General features: G+C 35.0%; 1 long non-coding RNA gene across 2 annotated transcripts; it reads right to left on the reverse strand.

Moving 5' to 3' along the window:
• Positions 1 to 555: 555 nt before the first annotated feature.
• Positions 556 to 1492, reverse strand: LOC117339058. 2 transcript variants are annotated; one of them, XR_004535054.1, is made up of 3 exons: positions 1087 to 1492; positions 778 to 854; positions 556 to 600 (listed from the first exon to the last, which is right to left on the reverse strand). It is a non-coding gene; the product is annotated as an uncharacterized LOC117339058 (long non-coding RNA). The 2 variants fall into 2 exon arrangements; XR_004535053.1 differs by having other exon boundaries at positions 778 to 1492.
• Between the last annotated feature and the right edge of the window lie 21760 nt (positions 1493 to 23252).

Below are 23252 nucleotides of genomic sequence, written 5' to 3' on the forward strand. Positions count from 1 at the left end.
CTACCCAACTAAGAATAGATAAACCGATAAATAAAGAACCAATGCAGCAAAAGATTTACTAAGTATACAAAGATACTAACCTTTCTACAGCGGGTAAGCAGGGCAGGTACAGGTAGAAGTTTCCATGCTCACATTCAGATTCACGATTCAGATCCACACATTTTACGAATAATACAGGAATAAACACATGACAACACTAAATTCCAAATAGAATACACGAATAAACACATAAATCATCCATGCTATAATGAATGAGTCACTGAATAATATCCTTTCCCGTCATAAAGTTCAATTTAGTTCGAAATGAAAACGTAAGTCCATTCACATGTGTGCCACCATCAACATCCGGTTTCACATATCGGTGTGACCTTCCCATAGTGCCATACTGAAAAGTTCCGGGTGCAAAAGTTCCGGACCAAACTGGAATTCGACGATCACGTCAGGCAAGTGCAAACCCTCCGGTCTCCGGACCCTCAGTCTAACGGAGTAGTCCCTACATGGGCGCCATTTGTAGCGGGGTGTAATATGTCTTAAAATGATGACAATGCCGCTGGGTTCGTTTGATTTCAAAGGTTTTATTATTACTCAAAAACCCACGTTCTGAAACATACATAAATAAAACATAATTTATTTCATTCACAAACCATACATCTGTCATACAACAATAGTTCACGCGTACAATTACATATAAATGAATAATATTTCCAACACAACGTTAACACGATAAAATATCACAGATAATGACGATTACTTGGTAATATAAAATCACACACTTACAACACGTATAGTGCATCAACGTGAGGCTTAACACTGCTCACTTCCATGACCGTCATATACCGCACAACAGATGTAAACTACAATAATAAAGTATAGTTTTCACACTTGTACAATAGGTTTCAATATGAACACTATTACATTTATAAAAAATATCTCTGCTGTACGATAACCGTGTACAGTACATATACGTATATTTATTCAAAGTATTAAAAATATGGAAAACATGATCTTATCACTTATAACTTTCAAATATCATTCTTACAGAAACAGGAACAGGGCAAAACAACTAAAGAAAGATATCAAACTTACCAATACAGGAATACGACTCTATATGGTGACAGATGAATTCGAAGACCTACATTTTGTAGCTCCGGCTTCAATGACGTCGAAATTCAAATGTCCCGAAACACAAAGAAACAAAGACTAAAACCACAGATAAGAACTTTCAACCAATCAAACAACTTTGTTACAGTCACATGTCACGTTCGTCAGTGAAATATACTCACAGGTACAAAGACATACACATACCAATATACAAACACGCGCACGGGATCGCCGGTAACGAATATATATATATGCACGGACGCAGGTAAAAGGTCGCGAGGGCCTTATACCTCAATAATAAATACCTTACATATTTATTATATTTTATTAATAATTATCACACATATACATGTATACATTTCACAAATATCAAACACTTTATTAAAAATAACCCTATTACACCAATACCGAGATTACACTAGTACATACACTTGGAACAATGAAATACATCTCGTTCACTTAAATTCAAATTCAAATTATCATTATTTTAAATTTTGCAGCTGCATATGTAAATATGCATTATCAGATGCTACATTATGGTATATCAATTTTTTGTATTTCTTCTTGAGAATTAACAGTGGTCGTATATCGATATGTAAATGATCAAACTGAAGTTATAATCCATCTGCAATCCGCTGTATTAACGGCGTAGAAATATTCAGGCTTTATGAGAAAGTACTAGAACGTAGACTAGTGTATTGTACGTATTTAATGTCTAGTTTCACTTTTGTTTCAAGAACAACTTGATACAAAACTTGTAATACAAACTACGCAAACGTGATTCTTAATCTTAATCGAGAAAAAGGCAAAACGTACATACAAACTTTACAAAAACATGATTCTTAATCAAATGAAGATTTAGACATAGACCACGTGGGAAAACTTATTCGCTTCACACGCCAGAAACTAATGACGGACTGAAAGTAAAATATTTTAACGATAGGCATTTTCTTACGAAAAAATCTGAAGTACTAGAAGTCGGTTAATAGTGTTCCTTTCAGAATTAGACCCAGCTTAATAAAGCGTAGTACGTAGATAGCCATTCTAGTCTCGTGGTCAGAACAGAAAGCATGTATCGAGATGATGAAAGATTTACATAGACACACCTGTATGGCCCTGACATTAGATTGTCAATTCAATTAGGAAACAAGATTTGCGTTTTCTCACGACGATCGATTTTAAAAAGGTTTGAAAGATGGATCCCACATCATAATGAAAGTTTTTCTGAATTCCGATGATAATCTCATTCGTGTTGTGTAGTCAGGAGTTGTGTCTCTTTGTCCGCAATAAAGCGAAGGATACGTGTTATGTAATTAATATTTAGATAATATGTACATGTACACAGATATGTGTAAATGATAAAGTAACCTTAGATCTAATTTCAAACAAGAAGATTAATTGTAGATGTAAATATAGAATTATAGTAAATACATCCATTATTTTTATACGCGGGACAGAACACACCATTCAGGAACAAGAAAATTGAAACGTCGTTGGAAAGACAATGAACATTGTGGTATATCATCTCAAACACTACATTATACTACTATCTAGTAACTTCAATATAAAAATGTAATACACGTGAAAAAAAAAATCTTACTGATATAGAATGTGTGTACTGTAGTTACTGATATAGAATGTGTGTACTGTAGTTACTACATGTAATATAGAACGTATGTACTGTAGTTACTGGTATTTCTACCATGTTTGGTTTGCAACGCCAGTTTTGATTGGTTTAAAACCATGTATTATTTTCCAATAATACACGCTCGTGCCAATATTACACGCTCGTGAGTCACGGCTGTTACAACTTTATATATCTAATATTCACTTATTTCTTATCAGTTTCAACAGCCGAGTTGGGCTAATGGGTTAGTCTTTCATTAAATTTTTATCACGACGCGAGTTCGAATCCTATGGAGCCCCCCCCCCCCCCCCCCCCCCCCCCCCCCTCCTTTTTTTTCTTTTTCTTTTCTTTTTTTTCTCTTTTCTTTATCCCTTTTTTTAAATTTTCATAATCAATGCCATATTGTAGATGCTCTTGATCGTAGTACTGTAGTGCCTGTAAAGAAATGTATATTTCATCAACAAATAATGCAATACTCAAGAAATAAATTACAAGGTTTTCCCGGGGTTTCTTTGCTGTTTTTCTATTAGAAAGAGGTCAATCTCAGAGCTAAACAGTACATGGTAGAATAGAAATAATCAACTTTGACTCGTGTATTGTTGCAGGATATACAACGAGGACGAGGATATTTTGCAATTAAATTAATAACGAAGGCTGCGCCAATACACGAGTCATCGTTAATTATTTCTTAAATAATGTGTGTACTGTGGATACTGGTATATAATGTGTGTACGTAGTTACTGGTATAGAATGTGTGTACTGTAGTTACTGGTATAGAATGTGTGTACTGTAGTTACTGGTATATAATGTATGTACTGTAGTTACTGGTATAGAATGTGTGTACTGTAGTTACTGGTATAGAATGTGTGTACTATAGTTACTGGTATATAATGTATGTACTGTAGTAGTTACTGGTATAGAATGTGTGTACTGTAGTAGTTACTGGTATAGAATGTGTGTACTGTAGTAGTTACTGGTATATAATGTGTGTACTGTAGTTACTGGTATAGAATGTGTGTACTGTAGTTACTGGTATAGAATGTGTGTACTGTAGTTACTGGTATATAATGTGTGTACTGTAGTTACTGGTATATAATGTATGTACTGTAGTTACTGGTATATAATGTGTGTACTGTAGTTACTGGTATAGAATGCGTGTACTGTAGTTACTGGTATATAATGTGTGTACTGTAGTTACTGGTATATAGAATGTGTGTACTGTAGTTACTGGTATATAATGTGTGTACTGTAGTAGTTACTGGTATAGAATGTGTGTACTGTAGTTACTGGTATATAATGTGTGTACTGTAGTTGCTGGTATATAATGTGTGTACTGTAGAAGTTACTGGTATAGAATGTGTGTACTGTAGTTACTGGTATAGAATGTGTGTACTGTAGTTACTGGTATATAATGTATGTACTGTTGTAATTACTGGTATAGAATGTGTGTACTGTAATTACTGGTATATAATGTGTGTACTGTAATAGTTACTGGTATAGAATGTGTGTACTGTAGTTACTGGTATATAATGTGTGTACTGTAGTTACTCGTATATAATGTGTGTACTGTAGTAGTTACTGGTATATAATGTGTGTACTGTAGTTACTGGTATATAATGTATGTACTGTAGTTACTGGTATACAATGTGTGTACTGTAGTTACTGGTATAGAATGCGTGTACTGTAGTTACTGGTATAGAATGCGTGTACTGTAGTTACTGGTATATAATGTATGTACTGTAGTTACTGGTATATAATGTGTGTACTGTAGTTACTGGTATATAATGTGTGTACTGTAGTTACTGGTATATAATGTGTGTACTGTAGTTACTGGTATAGAATGCGTGTACTGTAGATACTGGTATAGAATGTATGTATTGTAGTTACTGGTATAGAATGTGTGTACTGTAGTTACTGGTATAGAATGTATGTACTGCAGTTACTGGTATAGAATGTGTGTACTGTAGTTACTGGTATATAATGTGTGTACTGTAGTAGTTACTGGTATAGAATGTGTGTACTGTAGTTACTGGTATAGAATGTGTGTACTGTAGTTACTGGTATATAATGTGTGTATTGTAGTTACTGGTATACAATGTGTGTACTGTAGTTACTGGTATAGAATGCGTGTACTGTAGTTACTGGTATAGAATGCGTGTACTGTAGTTACTGGTATATAATGTATGTACTGTAGTTACTGGTATATAATGTGTGTACTGTAGTTACTGGTATATAATGTGTGTACTGTAGTTACTGGTATATAATGTGTGTACTGTAGTTACTGGTATAGAATGCGTGTACTGTAGATACTGGTATAGAATGTATGTATTGTAGTTACTGGTATAGAATGTGTGTACTGTAGTTACTGGTATAGAATGTGTGTACTGTAGTTACTGGTATAGAATGTGTGTACTGTAGTTACTGGTATATAATGTGTGTACTGTAGTAGTTACTGGTATAGAATGTGTGTACTGTAGTTACTGGTATAGAATGTGTGTACTGTAGTTACTGGTATATAATGTGTGTATTGTTGTAATTACTGGTATAGAATGTGTGTACTGTAGTTACTGGTATAGAATGTGTGTACTGTAGTAGTTACTGGTATATAATGTGTGTACTGTAGTAGTTACTGGTATAGAATGTGTGTACTGTAGTTACTGGTATAGAATGTGTGTACTGTAGTTACTGGTATATAATGTGTGTATTGTTGTTATTACTGGTATAGAATGTGTGTACTGTAGTTACTGGTATATAATGTGTGTACTGTAGTAGTTACTGGTATAGAATGTGTGTACTGTAGTTACTGGTATAGAATGTGTGTACTGTAGTTACTGGTATATAATGTGTGTACTGTAGTTACTGGTATAGAATGTGTGTACTGTAGTTACTGGTATATAATGTGTGTACTGTAGTTACTGGTATATAATGTGTGTACTGTAGTTACTGGTATAGAATGTGTGTACTGTAGTAGTTACTGGTATATAATGTGTGTACTGTAGTAGTTACTGGTATAGAATGTGTGTACTGTAGTAGTTACTGGTATAGAATGTGTGTACTGTAGTTACTGGTATATAATATGTGTACTGTAGTTACTTTTATATAATATGTGTACTGTAATTACTGGTATAGAATGTGTGTACTGTAGTTACTGGTATATAATGTGTGTACTGTAGTTACTGGTATATAATGTGTGTACTGTAGTTACTGGTATAGAATGTGTGTACTGTAGTTACTGGTATATAATGTGTGTACTGTAGTTACTGGTATATAATGTGTGTACTGTAGTTACTGGTATAGAATGTGTGTACTGTAGTTACTGGTATAGAATGTGTGTATTGTAGTTACTGGTATATAATGTGTGTACTGTAGTTACTGGTATATAATGTTTGTACTGTAGTTACTGGTATAGAATGTGTGTACTTTGGTAGTTACTGGTATAGAATGTGTGTACTGTAGTAGTTACTGGTATAGAATGTGTGTACTGTAGTAGTTACTGGTATATAATGTGTGCACTGTAGTTACTGGTATAGAATGTGTGTACTGTAGTTACTGGTATATCATGTGTGTACTGTAGTTACTGGTATAGAATGTATGTACTGTAGTTACTGGTATATAATGTGTGTACTGTAGTTACTGGTATATAATGTATGTACTGTAGTTACTGGTATATAATGTGTGTACTGTAGTTACTGGTATAGAATGCGTGTACTGTAGTTACTGGTATATAATGTGTGTACTGTAGTTACTGGTATAGAATGTGTGTACTGTAGTTACTGGTATATAATGTGTGTACTGTAGTAGTCACTGGTATAGAATGTGTGTAGTGTAGTTACTGGTATATAATGTGTGTACTGTAGTTACTGGTATATAATGTGTGTACTGTAGAAGTTACTGGTATAGAATGTGTGTACTGTAGTTACTGGTATAGAATGTGTGTACTGTAGTTACTGGTATATAATGTATGTACTGTTGTAATTACTGGTATAGAATGTGTGTACTGTAATTACTGGTATATAATGTGTGTACTGTAGTAGTTACTGGTATAGAATGTGTGTACTGTAGTTACTGGTATATAATGTGTGTACTGTAGTTACTGGTATATAATGTGTGTACTGTAGTAGTTACTTGTATATAATGTGTGTACTGTAGTTACTGGTATATAATGTATGTACTGTAGTTACTGGTATACAATGTGTGTACTGTAGTTACTGGTATAGAATGCGTGTACTGTAGTTACTGGTATATAATGCGTGTACTGTAGTTACTGGTATATAATGTATGTACTGTAGTTACTGGTATATAATGTGTGTACTGTAGTTACTGGTATATAATGTGTGTACTGTAGTTACTGGTATATAATTTCTGTACTGTAGTTACTGGTATAGAATGCGTGTACTGTAGATACTGGTATAGAATGTATGTACTGTAGTTACTGGTATAGAATGTGTGTACTGTAGTAGTTACTGGTATATTATGTGTGTACTGTAGAAGTTACTGGTATAGAATGTGTGTACTGAAGTTACTGGTATAGAATGTGTGTACTGTAGTTACTGGTATATAATGTGTGTACTGTAGTTACTGGTATAGAATGTGTGTACTGTAGTTACTGGTATATAATGTGTGTACTGTAGTAGTTACTGGTATAGAATGTGTGTACTGTAGTAGTTACTGGTATAGAATGTGTGTACTGTAGTTATTGGTATATAATGTGTGTACTGTAGTTACTGGTATAGAATGTGTGCACTGTAGTAGTTACTGGTATATAATGTGTGTACTGTAGTTACTGATATATAGAATGTGTGTACTGTAGTTAATGATATATAGAATGTGTGTACTGTAGTTACGTGTATAGAATGTGTGTACTGTAGCTGCTGGTATATAATGTGTGTACTGTAGTTACTGGTATATAATGTATGTACTGTAGTTACTGGTATATAATGTGTGTATTGTAGTTACTGGTATAGAATGTGTGTACTGTAGTTACTGGTATATAATGTGTGTACTGTAGTTACTGGTATATAATGTATGTACTGTAGTTACTGGTATATAATGTGTGTACTATAGTAGTTACTGGTATAGAATGTGTGTACTGTAGTTACTGGTATATAATATGTGTACTGTAATTACTGGTATAGAATGTGTGTACTGTAGTTACTGGTATATAATGTGTGTACTGTAGTTACTGGTATAGAATGTCTGTACTGTAGTTACTGGTATATAATGTGTGTACTGTAGTTACTGGTATAGAATGTATGTACTATAGTTACTGGTATAGAATGTGTGTACTGTAGTTACTGGTATATAATGTGTGTACTGTAGTTACTGATAAAGAATGTATGTACTGTAGTTACTGGTATATAATGTGTGTACTATAGTAGTTACTGGTATAGAATGTGTGTACTGTAGTTACTGGTATAGAATGTATGTACTGTAGATACTGGTATATAATGTGTGTACTATAGTAGTTACTGGTATAGAATGTGTGTACTGTAGTTACTGGTATATAATATGTGTACTGTAGTTACTGGTATAGAATGTGTGTACTGTAGTTACTGGTATATAATGTTTGTACTGTAGTTACTGGTATAGAATGTGTGTACTGTAGTAGTTACTGGTATAGAATGTGTGTACTGTAGTTACTGATATAGAATGTGTGTTCTGTAGTTACTGGTATATAATGTGTGTACTGTAATTACTGGTATAGAATGTGTGTACTGTAGTAGTTACTGGCATATAATGTGTGTACTGTAGTTACTGGTATAGAATGTGTGGACTGTAGTTACTGGTATAGAATGTGTGTACTGTAGTTACTGATATATAGAATGTGTGTACTGTAGTTACTGATATATAGAATGTGTGTACTGTAGTTACGTGTATAGAATGTGTGTACTGTAGTTACTGGTATATAATGTGTGTACTGTAGTTACTGGTATATAATGTATGTACTGTAGTTACTGGTATATAATGTGTGTACTGTAGTTACTGGTATAGAATGTGTGTACTGTAGTTACTGGTATATAATGTGTGTACTGTAGTTACTGGTATAGAATGTATGTACTGTAGTTACTGGTATATAATGTGTGTACTATAGTAGTTACTGGTATAGAATGTGTGTACTGTAGTTACTGATATATAATATGTGTACTGTAATTACTGGTATAGAATGTGTGTACTGTAGTTACTGGTATAGAATGTGTGTACTGTAGGTATTGGTATAGAATGTGTGTACTGTAGTTACTGGTATATAATGTGTGTACTGTAGTTACTGGTATAGAATGTATGTACTATAGTTACTGGCATAGAATGTGTGTACTGTAGTTACTGGTATATGATGTGTGTACTGTAGTTACTGGTATAGAATGTATGTACTGTAGTTACTGGTATATAATGTGTGTACTATAGTAGTTACTGGTATAGAATGTGTGTACTGTAGTTACTGGTAAACAATGTGTGTACTGTAGTTACTGGTATATAATATGTGTACTGTAATTACTGGTATATAATGTGTGTACTGTAGTTACTGGTATAGAATGTGTGTACTGTAGTAGTTACTGGTATAGAATGTGTGTACTGTAGTTACTGGTATATAATGTGTGTACTGTAGTTACTGGTATAGAATGTATGTACTGTAGTTACTGGTATATAATGTGTGTACTATAGTAGTTACTGGTATAGAATGTGTGTACTGTAGTTACTAGTATATAATATGTGTACTGTAATTACTGGTATAGAATGTGTGTACTGTAGTTACTGGTATATAATGTTTGTACTGTAGTTACTGGTATAGAATGTGTGTACTGTAGTTACTGGTATATAATGTGTGTTCTGTAGTTACTGGTATATAATGTGTGTACTGTAGTTACTGGTATAGAATGTGTGTACTGTAGTAGTTACTGGTATAGAATGTGTGTACTGTAGTTACTGATATAGAATGTGTGTTCTGTAGTTACTGGTATAGAATGTGTGTACTGTAGTAGTTACTGGTATAGAATGTGTGTACTATAGTAGTTACTGGTATAGAATGTGTGTACTGTAGTTACTAGTATATAATATGTGTACTGTAGTTACTGGTATAGAATGTGTGTACTGTAGTTACTGGTATAGAATGTGTGTACTGTAGTTACTTGTATAGAATGTGTGTACTGTAGTAGTTACTGGTATAGAATGTGTGTACTGTAGTAGTTACTGATATAGAATGTGTGTTCTGTAGTTACTGGTATATAATGTGTGTACTGTAGTTACTGGTATAGAATGTGTGTACTGTAGTAGTTACTGGTATATAATGTGTGTACTGTAGTTACTGGTATAGAATGTGTGGACTGTAGTTACTGGTATAGAATGTGTGTACTGTAGTTACTGATATATAGAATGTGTGTACTGTAGTTACTGATATATAGAATGTGTGTACTGTAGTTACTGATATATAGAATGTGTGTACTGTAGTTACTGATATATAGAATGTGTGTACTGTAGTTACTGATATATAGAATGTGTGTACTGTAGTTACGTGTATAGAATGTGTGTACTGTAGCTGCTGGTATATAATGTGTGTACTGTAGTTACTGGTATATAATGTATGTACTGTAGTTACTGGTATATAATGTGTGTACTGTAGTTACTGGTATAGAATGTGTGTACTGTAGTTACTGGTATATAATGTGTGTACTGTAGTTACTGGTATAGAATGTATGTACTGTAGTTACTGGTATATAATGTATGTACTGTAGTTACTGGTATATAATGTGTGTACTGTAGTTACTGGTATAGAATGTGTGTACTGTAGTTATTGGTATAGAATGTGTGTACTGTAGTTACTGGTATATAATGTGTGTACTGTAGTTACTTGTATAGAATGAATGTACTATATTTACTGGTATAGAATATGTGTACTGTAGTTACTGGTATATAATGTGTGTACTGTAGTTACTGGTATAGAATGTATGTACTGTAGTTACTGGTATATAATGTGTGTACTATAGTAGTTACTGGTATAGAATGTGTGTACTGTAGTTACTGGTATAGAATGTATGTACTGTAGTTACTGGTATATAATGTGTGTACTATAGTAGTTACTGGTATAGAATGTGTGTACTGTAGTAGTTACTGGTGTAGAATGTGTGTACTGTAGTTACTGATATAGAATGTGTGTACTGTAGTAGTTACTGGTATATAATGTGTGTACTGTAGTTACTGGTATAGAATGTGTGTACTGTAGTAGTTACTGGTATATAATGTGTGTACTGTAGTTACTGGTATAGAATGTGTGTACTGTAGTTACTGGTATAGAATGTGTGTACTGTAGTTACTGGTATATAATGTGTGTACTGTAGTAGTTACTGGTATAGAATGTGTGAACTGTAGTTACTGGTATAGAATGTGTGTACTATAGTTACTGGTATATAATGTGTGTACTGTAGTTACTGGTATAGAATGTGTGTACTGTAGTTACTGGTATATAATGTGTGTACTGTAGTTACTGGTATAGAATGTGTGTACTGTAGTAGTTACTGGTATATAATGTGTGTACTGTAGTAGTTACTGGTATAGAATGTGTGTACTGTAGTAGTTACTGGTATAGAATGTGTGTACTGTAGTTACTGGTATATAATGTGTGTACTGTAGTTACTTTTATATAATATGTGTACTGTAATTACTGGTATAGAATGTGTGTACTGTAGTTACTGGTATATAATGTGTGTACTGTAGTTACTGGTATATAATGTGTGTACTGTAGTTACTGGTATAGAATTTGTGTACTGTAGTAGTTACTGGTATAGAATGTGTGTACTGTAGAAGTAACTGGTATAGAATGTGTGTACTGTAGTTACTGGTATATAATGTGTGTAGTGTAGTTACTGGTATATAATGTGTGTACTGTAGTTACTGGTATAGAATGTGTGTACTGTAGTTACTGGTATATAATGTGTGTACTGTAGTTACTGGTATAGAATTTGTGTACTGTAGTTACTGGTATATAATGTGTGTACTGTAGTTACTGGTATAGAATGTGTGTACTGTAGTTACTGGTATAGAATGTTTGTACTGTAGTTACTGGTATAGAATGTGTGTACTGTAGTTACTGGTATAGAATGTGTGTACTGTAGTTACTGGTATATAATGTATGTACTGTAGGTACTGGTATATAATGTATGTACTGTAGTTACTGGTATAGAATGCGTGTACTGTAGTAGTTACTGGTATATAATGTGTGTACTGTAGTAGTTACTGGTATAGAATGTGTGTACTGTAGTTACTGGTATATAATGTGTGTACTGTAGTTAATGGTAGAAAACGTGTGTACTGTAGTTACTGGTATATAATGTGTGTACTGTAGTAGTTACTGATATATAGAATGTGTGTACTGTAGTTACTGGTACAAAACGTGTGTACTGTAGTTACTGGTATATAATGTGTGTACTGTAGTAGTTACTGATATATAGAATGTGTGTACTGTTGTAATTACTGGTATAGAATGTTTGTACTTTGAAAGTTAATGTATATGATATGTAAGTATAGATTTTTTACTGGTACAGACTTCGTTGAATGTGGTTAGTATTTTGTAATTAACTCTCATACATTTCTTTCTAATATTGATGTATTTCACATAAACAAACTTCCTAATTTTAACTGATATGTGCCCCACCCTCGCTAATGAATGCCAGGGGGAATCCATCGTTTCTGTCATGTAGGATGGGAGTTTGGAAGTGAGTGAATTTACAAATGTTTAGTAAATTCATATTGGTTCTGACACTGCTAATGGATAGCTTCCTCTTGGGAATGAAAGGACGGACGTGTGAAAGTGGTAAATGTAGACTATCTGGGTATACGGATTCCTGTTCCCGTTTTCTACAAATGCTTCCTTTAGTACAAGTAAAATATAACTACTGTACCCCAGTCTATTGGTCGTGGTAGGATCTCCGTTCTCTAGTTCTGTGATATGTGGTATGGTAGAGATGTCTGGTGTTGTGACGTAACCAAGGGTAGTCGAAATGCTGTGTCTAAGTGTTCTAGTATCAACAACACGAGTCCGATAATCCTTCAAATTCCGCTTTCAATTTCCTCTTCACGCTATCCATCAAAACTAACAGTAGAGTGATGTCTATATGTAGCCATCGGGCATGAGGTGGATTCCCACCAAATATTTCGGCTCACAGCGAAAAGTTTATACGCTGTGCCAACAAGTTGTCCTCCATGGACGGGTAAAGGTGGCAACTTCGTTTGCAACTAAATCTGGTGATATCGGTATATTGTATGATTTGTTAGTATATCCGAGGTCATACATGTATAGGTTGGGGTATTTAGTTAACCTCAATATGACTACCTACAAGTACATAATATGTTTGTTCATTATTCTGTCTCCATAGTTACAGTCTGGTACAGCACGTCATTCAGTTGTCACGTGCGATGCAAAATAATCCATGGATGTTATACTACGCTAGTTTAAATGCTTGTAGATAATGTTTTTATTGGATATTGCCTGCAAAGGAATGAATTATTTGGTACAATTTACTGCGATACACTGTCCCACTACTCAGTCTCGTAAGTACTGTCCGTTAGACGTATATATATGTTACGTGGTAAGAAAGGAAATAATCAACAGTTGAACCAAAGTCAACATCAGTCTAAAGATTCTAGCCAAATTAACGAAAGTAGCCATTAAATCGAAGTCTGCAAACGTTTGTGGTGTCTGGAGGATAGTGTAAAGCGTCCAGAGGAAGAATACATGTGAAATACTTGACGTAGAAATTCAAATTACGGCTGCGCAGCTGATTGGTGAGTAAGCATACATCCGGACGAGTCTTTATTTTACTACAAATGCTGCGTAGTAACATGGGAATTTGTGATGTTTGGTAGTATGGAGCAATAACTAGCTATTAACCTAAATATTCCGTTTTAGAATATTGTGAAGAAGTCTGGTTCTCGATCTGATAACCAAATTGCTGGTAACCAGGCGATAGCTGCTGAGCACGAAATATGATGACCAAGCATGGAACGCCAAACAATTTGTAAGACAACCTCGTCCTGGTGTAGCATGCTAGCCACGAGACTGAAGCGATAATGGGCAAGATACAATGCTATCTTAGAATGCATGGCTAACAAACTCTATCAGATGTAATCGAATCGAAATGTCGTCTAAAGGAGAGAGTATTAACAATATTAAGTCTGCAATACATCTTATCACAGATAACCAACATGCAGATGATGAGGAGATTCAGATCAGTTTAGATTCAATAGAAAATGAAAGTTATACCGGTGTTATTGCATAAATCGCATGCTTTGTAGAAAATTAAAATCTTCCTTAGTTGAGATCGACGTGCTTCTTATCGGTATTTTATGATTGCCCCGTCTCTGACAATCGGCAGGCATCACGTTCCTATTAGCATTATGATGTATGTGGAATCTGATAGAATGGCAGTGTTTGTTAACCCTCATCGTATATTTCGCGTGTGGTGAACAATTCACTTCTCGTCCACTCTGCTCTTTTATCCGTCACACTTAACGCAAATAAAATTGCCGACATTGCATATCGTATAATATATTTCATTGTTCTACTTCAAAGAAAGGTTGTCACTGTAAATGTTTGGAGTGATGTTATTATTCAGTCACGTGTTACATGGGTTTTCAGTCACGTGCTACTTCCTGTCTGACACATTCTGAGGAATCAAGGTGGTTCGATTCTTACTCAGGTCGGTTTGTATTTTTCAAAATCCTGAGATCACAGACGATCTACCCGCTACATTTCCCTTCATTGACCCGATTAAATGACTTCATGACGGTGATATACATATTCGTCGACATTAGCATGCGCGACCGCCAGAGTTTGCCTGATGTCTAACGTCATGACATGTCCGTATCTGTTTTCATTGTGGTCTTCGTTCGCTGTCATTCCTATGTACACTTCATCTTAATGAAACGACCTTTGTAGGTTGACATTCCAATGCCCAGTTGACCTTGAAAGTACAAAGTTTCTAAGCTGTCATTCCAATGTCCAGTTGACCTTGATAGTACGATGATTGTAAGTTGACACGCCAATGTCCAGTTGACCTTGATAGTACAAAGTTCGTAAGCTGCCGTGCCAATGTCCAGTTGACCTTGATAGTACAAAGTTTGTAAGCTGCCATGCCAATGTCCAGTTGACCTTGATAGTACAAAGTTTGTAAGCAGCCATGCCAATGTCCAGTTGACCTTGATAGTTGTACCGAAACATGTTTTTTTTTTTAAATGCTTAATTTAAATAGACAAAAATATCGGCGTGTATATGTATAGTCAGACAGCCAGATATTTACCAGACATGAAGTAAGCTAGGTTATCTAATTTATATTGACCACATGTCGGTTGACCATTTAAGTGCCAGGGGCATAAGGTTTATTAAATACCTGGCGTTAGCATGTATTATCTAACAATACTACGTAAATGTGTATATCACCATGCCACGTGGACTACTGGCCATGTGTATCTTTAAGTATATAAAGGATCACATATTAAGGAGTAAAAGGCAGTAGTCGGGAGTCGGTCAACAGGCCACTCCAAGACAATGTCCTTGGCTGAAAGCCCGGGATAAGCCATAACACTACTGTAGGAATTATGTTTGTATGTTTGCTATGTACGTAAACGAAAATAAAAAGTTGACCAACCAATGAGTCTACGATTATGACTTCACCAACATCTGCAACATCACCAATGATGAAAGGACAAAAAACTATTAAATATTATATAGTACGATGATTGTAAGTTGACACGCTAATGTCAAGTCGACCTTGATAGTACGATGTTTGAAAGCTGACATTCCAATGTCCAGTCGACCTTGTTGATATGGTGGTTGTAAACTCCCATTCCAATGTCAAGTCGACCTTGATAGTACGATGTTTGTAAGCTGACATTCCAATGTCCAGTTGACCTTGATAGTACGATGTCAATAGTCAGGGTCACGAAGACATCCTATTTTCGGGAAGCTTCCCAGTCATCAATAAGGCTTGGATAGCTGTCTGTACATGCACCATTTCCCCCACTCTAGTCTATTGAATCATCACCTTGTAAGGTATAGATCGGTCGGCGCTTGGACGCGTTAATGTTCTTACTTTATCAGAATGCTTGTCAGGATTCATCATTCTGACCTACCGCAGCATCATACATTAATTTTCATATTTCGGTTAAACTATATAGATAATGATTCATGCTATGTTGCAAGTCCTTGTGCGTGCTAAGCTAGAATATATTCATTTATATATCGTTCACATGGGACATTGCATATTGGCTTCATAGACAGCCTGGCTGACCCTAACAAGGTTGGAACCGTGTCCAAACAAGCATAACTTACTCAACTTAATTCTGTTGTGAGGTTCATTTCATATCATGGTTACGACAAGTACAACGTTTAGTTGTTAGTGTTTCAGTCTACAGTAAAATGTATTAACCATAATGGAGTCTTATCATCAACAGGTTCGAAACCTACGTGGGGCAGTTGCCAGGTACTGACCGTAGGCCGGTGGTTTTTCTCCGGCTACTCCGGCTTTCCTCCACCTCCAAACCTGGCACGTCGTTAAATGACCCTGGCTGTTAATAGGACGTTTAACGAAAACAAACAAATAAACAAATCATCAACAATGTATTGACTCTGCTCCTGTAGATGTTACGGCGGTCACTGTCCATTGTCACTCTCTCTTTTCCGCGCGTGCGTGTGTTGTGGAGCCCTTCTGGGACCAGCAGCTGACCCAGTACTGCTGACTTTTCACGTCATTGGCCAAGCCTAACGGTCTGTCTATCCATGTCTCGACTGGGTCAATATTGATGATGCTTAGGGAACTGAGTAGATATATAAAGTATATGAATCATATTAAGTCTCATCAATGTATTTAGGTTAATCGTGAAATCAGCTATGTGTGACTACGTTACCAGCGTATGTAGCACGAATCGAACGGGCCTTTACATCCGGCTGGTCACAGTAGTCCAAACATGAACTGGCTATACCACAGGACGCCGACATTCCAACGAAGCAAATATCTATATGTCGACACTTCATAACCATTATCGTCCTAAAGAAGCGATATACTGAAAGTTGGTTACAATATGGGGCGCCGTTTTACTATTTATTAACAAAACTGGATATCCATAATTCGAATTTTGGATATCCATAATTCATTTTTGGATATCTAAAATTCGAAATTATGATATCATTAAATCATTTTTGGATATCCAAAATTAATATTGGATATCCAAAATTAGTATTGGATATCCAAAATTCGAATTATGGATATCCAAAAATGAATTATGGATATCCAAAATTCGAATTATGGATATCCTAAATTCAAAGCATTTTAAGATATCATAAATTCGAATTATGGATATCCAAAATTCATTTATGGAAATCCAAAATTCGAATTTTGGATTTCCAAATATCATTTCTTGATATCATTAAATCGAATTTTGGATATCTTAAAATGCTTTGAATTTAGGATATCCATAATTCGAATTTTGGATATCCATAAATCGGGGAAATGTTAATATTTTACTGTCTAATGATTTCTCCCTGCTACATCCTGTTCCCGCGGGCGCGTTTTTTCGTAGGAGTCCTCGGACTTCACTATACGAATCAATGCGAATCCAAGATGGAGCGAATGGTGTCAAGTGCTTTATGTGCCGCAGTATGTCTGTCGTCATGTTCTGTTTTGTACAAATTCCTCCGTTGACTTGTCGGAACACCCTAAGTAGTAACTTTTGGTAAATGTTGTATGTAAGGGCCTAACTGTCTGGGGAAGTTTGTCCTTTGGAACTCCTCTGCTGTATTCTATTTCGTAAACGTTGTTTCCGGTCCATTACGCGTATTTACAAGTTCGTAACAAGGGTCGGTTTTGACCGGTAGTAGTGCCGGGAGCAATCCAATTTGATAACACTGAGCATTTTTGGATATCACAAAATCGAATTATGGATATCCAAAAATACATGGAATTTAGGATATCCATAATTCGAATTTTTGATATCCAAAAATGAATTATGGATATCCTAAATTCGAATTATGGATATCCAAAAATGAATTAAGGATATCCAAAATTCGAATTATGGATATCCTAAATTCAAAACATTTTAAGATATCCTAAATTCGAATTATGGATATCCAGAAATGAATTATGGATATCCTAAATTCGAATTATAGATATCCAGTTTTGTTAATAAATAGTAAAACGGCGCCCCATATTACAATTGTATAGTAGCCCACAAGGACTTCACACGAATCCTCAACCCACAGTCCTTACATGTATTATAGTAGGAAGGGTATAGTAAATATCCTAGGGTTTGATATTATAATACAAATAGATATAGACCGTGGGTTGATACTATAATACAGATATAGACCGTGGGTTGATACTATAATACAATAGATATAGACCGTGGGTTGATACTATAATACAAATAGATATAGACCGTGGGTTGATACTATAATACAATAGATATAGACCGTGGGTTGATACTATAATACAGATATAGACCATGGGTTGATACTATAATACAAATAGATATAGACCGTGGGTTGATACTATAATACAATAGATATAGACCGTGGGATGATACTATAATACAATAGATATAGACCGTGGGTTGATACTATAATACAATAGATATAGACCGTGGATTGATACTATAATACAATAGATATAGACCGTGGGTTGATACTATAATACAATAGATATAGACCGTGGGTTGATACTATAATACAATAGATATAGACCGTGGGTTGATACTATAATACAGATATAGACCGTGGGTTGATACTATAATACAAATAGATATAGACCGTGGGTTGATACTATAATACAAATAGATATAGACCGTGGGTTGATACTATAATACAAATAGATATAGACCGTGGGTTGATACTATAATACAGATATAGACCGTGGGTTGATACTATAATACAAATAGATATAGACCGTGGGTTGATACTATAATACAGATATAGACCGTGGGTTGATACTATAATACAATAGATATAGACCGTGGGTTGATACTATAATACAAATAGATATAGACCGTGGGTTGGGAACTCGTGCAAACTCCACGTGGGCTATAATACAATTGTAATCAACAATTTTTTTTAAGTATGTCGCTTCCTTAGACTATAACAATGATGAAGTCTCGACTGATGGATATTCACTTAGACTATAACAATGATGAAGTCTGATGGATAGTCACTTAGACTATAACAATGATGAAGTCTCGACTGATGGATATTCACTTAGACTATAACAATGATGAAGTCTCGACTGATGGATATTCACTTAGACTATAACAATGATGAAGTCTGATGGATATTCACTTAGACTATAACAATGATGAAGTCTCGACTGATGGATATTCACTTAGACTATAACAATGATGAAGTCTCGACTGATGGATATTCACTCAGACTATAACAATGATGAAGTCTCGACTGATGGATATTCACTCAGACTATAACAATGATGAAGTCTCGACTGATGGATATTCACTTAGACTATAACAATGATGAAGTCTGATGGATATTCACTTAGACTATAACAATGATGAAGTCTCGACTGATGGATATTCACTCGGACTATAACAATGATGAAGTCTCGACTGATGGATATTCACTTAGACTATAACAATGATGAAGTCTCGACTGATGGATATTCACTTAGACTATAACAATGATGAAGTCTCGACTGATGGATATTCACTTAGACTATAACAGTGATGGAGTCTCGACTGATGGATAGTCACTTAGACTATAACAGTGATGAAGTCTCGACTGATGGATAGTCACTTAGACTATAACAATGATGAAGTCTCGACTGATGGATATTCACTTAGACTATAACAAAGATGAAGTCTCGACTGATGGATAGTCACTTAGACTATAACAGTGATGAAGTCTCGACTGATGGATATTCACTTAGACTATAACAATGATGAAGTCTCGACTGATGGATATTCACTTAGACTATAACAGTAATGAAGTCTGATGGATATTCACTTAGACTATAACAGTGATGAAGTCTCGACTGATGGACATTCACTTAGACTATAACAATGATGAAGTCTGATGGATATTCACTTAGACTATAACAGTGATGGAGTCTCGACTGATGGATATTCACTTAGACTATAACAATGATGAAGTCTCGACTGATGGATATTCACTTAGACTATAACAATGATGAAGTCTCGACTGATGGATAGTCACTTAGACTATAACAGTGATGAAGTCTCGACTGATGGATATTCACTTAGACTATAACAATGATGAAGTCTCGACTGATGGATATTCACTTAGACTATAACAATGATGAAGTCTCGACTGATGGATATTCACTTAGACTATAACAATGATGAAGTCTCGACTGATGGATATTCACTTAGACTATAACAATGATGAAGTCTCGACTGATGGATATTCACTTAGACTATAACAGTGATGAAGTCTCGACTGATGGATATTCACTTAGACTATAACAATGATGAAGTCTGATGGATATTCACTTAGACTATAACAATGATGAAGTCTGATGGATATTCACTTAGACTATAACAATGATGAAGTCTGATGGATATTCACTTAGACTATAACAATGATGAAGTCTCGACTGATGGATATTCACTCAGACTATAACGATGATGAAGTCTCGACTGATGGATATTCACTTAGACTATAACAATGATGAAGTCTCGACTGATGGATATTCACTTAGACTATAACAATGATGAAGTCTCGACTGATGGATATTCACTCAGACTATAACAATGATGAAGTCTCGACTGATGGATATTCACTCAGACTATAACAATGATGAAGTCTCGACTGATGGATATTCACTTAGACTATAACAATGATGAAGTCTCGTCTGATGGATATTCACTCAGACTATAACAATGATGAAGTCTCGACTGATTGATATTCACTTAGACTATAACAATGATGAAGTCTCGACTGATGGATATTCACTCAGACTATAACAATGATGAAGTCTCGACTGATGGATATTCACTTAGACTATAACAATGATGAAGTCTCGACTGATGGATATTCACTTAGACTATAACAATGATGAAGTCTCGACTGATGGATATTCACTTAGACTATAACAGTGATGGAGTCTCGACTGATGGATAGTCACTTAGACTATAACAGCGATGAAGTCTCGACTGATGGATAGTCACTTAGACTATAACAATGATGAAGTCTCGACTGATGGATATTCACTTAGACTATAACAAAGATGAAGTCTCGACTGATGGATAGTCACTTAGACTATAACAGTGATGAAGTCTCGACTGATGGATATTCACTTAGACTATAACAATGATGAAGTCTCGACTGATGGATATTCACTTAGACTATAACAATGATGAATCTGAGGATATTACGGGATATAAAAAATGATGAAGCTATGAGGTATTCACTTGACTAAAAATGTGAAGTCTCGCTGGGATATCACTTGACTAAACAAGATGAAGTCTGATGAGGTATTCACTAGACATAACAATGATAAAGTCTCGATGATGGATATCATTAGATATAACAAATGAAGTCTCGCGAGGAATTTTCATGGGACTATAACAATGTGAAGTTGAGAGGTTTTCATTAGACTAAACAATGATAAAGTTGAGGGATTTTCATAGATTAAAAATGATGAAGTCTCGATGAGGATTTTCCCTTAGCCCCAAACAATGAGAAGTTGATGGAATTTCATTTGACATAACAATGTGAAGTCTCGTGATGGATTCCCCTTAGATATAACAATGAAAGTCTGATGATGGACATTATTAGACAAAACAATGATGAATTCGACTGATGGATTTTTATTGGGGATATAACAATGATTGAAGTCTGATGGATTTTTCACTTGACTATAACAGTGATGAAGTCTCGACTGATGGATATTCACTTAGACTATAACAATGATGAAGTCTCGACTGATGGATATTCACTTAGACTATAACAATGATGAAGTCTCGACTGATGGATATTCACTTAGACTATAACAATGATGAAGTCTCGACTGATGGATATTCACTAGACTATAACAATGATGAAGTCTCGACTGATGGATATTCACTTAGACTATAACAGTGATGAAGTCTCGACTGATGGATATTCACTTAGACTATAACAGTGATGAAGTCTCGACTGATGGATATTCACTTAGACTATAACAATGATGAAGTCTCGACTGATGGATATTCACTTAGACTATAACATGATGAAGTCTCGACTGATGGATATTCACTTAGACTATAACAATGATGAAGTCTCGACTGATGGATATTCACTTAGACTATAACAATGATGAAGTCTGATGATGATATTCACTTAGACTATAACAGTGATGAAGTCTTCGACTGATGGATATTCACTTAGACTATAACAATGATGAAGTCTCGATGGATATTCACTTAGACTATAACAATGATGAAGTCTGATGGATATTCACTTAGACTATAACAATGATGAAGTCTCGACTGATGGATATTCACTTAGACTATAACAATGATGAAGTCTCGACTGATGGATATTCACTTAGACTATAACAATGATGAAGTCTGATGGATATTCACTTAGACTATAACAGTGATGAAGTCTCGACTGATGGATATTCACTTAGACTATAACAATGATGAAGTCTCGACTGATGGATATTCACTTAGACTATAACAATGATGAAGTCTCGACTGATGGATATTCACTTAGACTATAACAATGATGAAGTCTCGACTGATGGATATTCACTTAGACTATAACAATGATGAAGTCTCGACTGATGGATATTCACTTAGACTATAACAATGATGAAGTCTCGACTGATGGATATTCACTTAGACTATAACAATGATGAAGTCTCGACTGATGGATATTCACTTAGACTATAACAATGATGAAGTCCTGATGGATATTCACTTAGACTATAACAATGATGAAGTCTCGACTGATGGATATTCACTTAGACTATAACAATGATGAAGTCTGATGGATATTCACTTAGACTATAACAATGATGAAGTCTCGACTGATGGATATTCACTTAGACTATAACAATGATGAAGTCTCGACTGATGGATATTCACTTAGACTATAACAATGATGAAGTCTCGACTGATGGATATTCACTTAGACTATAACAATGATGAAGTCTCGACTGATGGATATTCACTTAGACTATAACAATGATGAAGTCTCGACTGATGGATATTCACTTAGACTATAACAATGATGAAGTCTCGACTGATGGATATTCACTTAGACTATAACAATGATGAAGTCTCGACTGATGGATATTCACTTAGACTATAACAATGATGAAGTCTCGACTGATGGATATTCACTTAGACTATAACAATGATGAAGTCTCGACTGATGGATATTCACTTAGACTATAACAATGATGAAGTCTGATGGATATTCACTTAGACTATAACAATGATGAAGTCTGATGGATATTCACTTAGACTATAACAATGATGAAGTCTCGACTGATGGATATTCACTTAGACTATAACAATGATGAAGTCT

Source organism: Pecten maximus, chromosome 12 (assembly GCF_902652985.1).
Source record: "Pecten maximus chromosome 12, xPecMax1.1, whole genome shotgun sequence".
NCBI lineage: Eukaryota > Metazoa > Mollusca > Bivalvia > Pectinida > Pectinidae > Pecten > Pecten maximus.